This window comes from Pinus tabuliformis, chromosome 3_1, assembly GCF_031772625.1.
Source record: "Pinus tabuliformis cultivar Carrire ecotype Pingquan chromosome 3_1, CPIR1, whole genome shotgun sequence".
Classification (NCBI taxonomy): Eukaryota; Viridiplantae; Streptophyta; class Pinopsida; order Pinales; family Pinaceae; genus Pinus; species Pinus tabuliformis.
Genome location: NC_142301.1, coordinates 754,892,832 through 754,895,178, shown reverse-complemented (window position 1 = coordinate 754,895,178; position 2,347 = coordinate 754,892,832).

Sequence of the window (2,347 nt, the reverse complement as noted above, 5' to 3'; positions counted from 1 at the left end):
CATGAAAGGACAACATGGACAGATCAGGTATTCAAGTTGGAATTTCATCCAAGACATTTTGTTCTTTGTCATAAATTATTTCTTCTCTTTTCCCAAGAATGTCAAGAAGGCTTTGCAAAGTATACTGTATTTGAGAAGAGATCCTCGGCCTGCAGTTGATTCTTTCCCTTTGAAGATTGTGAATACCAAAGATTTGCATACCTTTGAGCTTGATCAAGACCTTTCTTCTAAATTTTGTGATGACCATCTTCAGATTGATGAACCTCAAAAGACCAAGACCGATTATATACCTGCTGTACATACCCATACACCTTGTAAAATTCCAGATCGGTATAAACCTCTTGTTTTACCTTCTGTTCTCCATGCTTTCCCCAAAAACTATGATCTATACTTGCCGAGGTTCGATGGTGAAAGTAAGAATGTCAACACTGAGCAACATGTGTAGAATTTCGAGTCCTTTCTTGACCTTTTTGAAATTGATGAAGAAGATGTCAGTATTAGGCTTTTTGCTCTTTCTTTGCAAGCTAAAGTGAAGAGTTGGTTCAAAGCCCTGCCTGATACGAGCATCTCAGATTTCCAGCAGTTCGTCAAAGTTTTTCTCGATAGGTGGATGATCGGGCAGAACCTTTTCCTTATTATAGAAGAGTATAATCAGCTGAAAAGACTACCAGGGGAGACAGTACAACAATTTTCTGCCAGATTTAACCAAGTTTATTATTCGATGCCAGTTGATATAAGACCTTCTCCTAGATCTGCTCTCTTGCACTATCCGGGTGCCTTTGATCCGGAGATGGAGTTTCAGCTGAGAGAAAGGAATATTGCAACACTTCATGAGATGCAGAACAGTGCAGTAAACGTAGAGGCACATCTGCTGATCCGACGGGCAAGGTTGAAGGAAGAAGAGATGAAAAACATAGATCCGGAGGAATCAACATCTCTAGAGGTGAAGCTTGACATTTTGGTAAGTGCAGTGGAAAAGATGATGGACAAGATCAACACAAGGAATGATTATGATGTTCAAGCCCATGGCTTGTTGATTGAAGAAGAACAAATGGCCGCTCCAAAACATTTTGTTTCTTATCCTAGTTGTCATAGATCTGATAATGATTGTTTTGTAGATCACCTTGGCGAAGAAAGAACTGTTGATATTACATGTATGCTTGATGATGTCTTTTATACTGATGATTTGCCTCAATTTGATCAGTATGATGATGATTATGTTCTCCAAACAGAAGTTACTATTGCAGACGAACCAACAGCTAGTTTGTGGAAGGAGGAAGTTCACTTACAGCAGCTCGAGTACAATGATCAAATGATGCATATCAGCTATGACATTGATGAGGAAAGTGCAAAAAATTGGGAAGTAAGTGAAGGATCTTTGCCTTTTTGTTTTGATTCGTTTCAGTTCATCAGAGAGAACTACCATGCAATCAGAAATCAAATGTCAACAAGTCTTGATTTGAATCATCTTGAGAGCAATGAAAATTTTGTTCAAGACTTCTCATATTCAGATTTGCAACCCCCGAGAGCCATTGATTGTCAAGTTGCAGCTGAAGACTTGGAAGTGCACACACATGATTTAATGATTCAAGGTGACTCCGTACCATTCTGTTTTGAATCATTTCAGTTTTTGAAGGGTAGATTGCATAGTAAATCTTCAAATGAACAGCCTATAACAAATCAGCAATCTCTCAGTGTTAATGTTGAGGATGAGACAGATAACAAAATTATTGAGCAGCCTGTAGCATCAGATTTGCAGCCACCAAATGAAATTGAAGGGAAGATTACAGATGAAGCTGTGGAAGACGAAATACATGATTTGATGATGCAGGAAGATTCTATACCCTTTTGTTTCGAAGCATTTCAGTTTATAAGGCAGAATCTTCGTAAAATCTCTCAAGAAAAAGATGAACAATTAGAAGGATGTCATACATTTTCAATGGATACATTACAGCAGTCTTTTCAAGTTTTTCATGATATAATAGCTGATGTTTTGGATGAGGTTTGCAGTCAAAGTCTTTCTCCATTGACTACATGTGAGCTTGAAACATGTGCTGATATGAATTTGATCCGGTAGCCGGTTTCTTTCTCATTTTCAGTAGAGGTCTTGTCACAAGGCTCAGATCAAAGTTTGCATTCATGGTATGAGGAAACGAGAAGTAATCCATTAGATGAGCTAAGTTCCAGTGTGCTTGAATTTCAAGATCCTTATGCAGTGTTTTTGGAGGAGGATAGAGAATTCATATCATTCAACGGATCTGTTTCCAAGTTGTCATGGGAGTTGCCTTTCAGTAGTTCTCTCTTGTTGTTCATAAGTGAGCACTTGCGGAAAATTCGAACAGCAGAT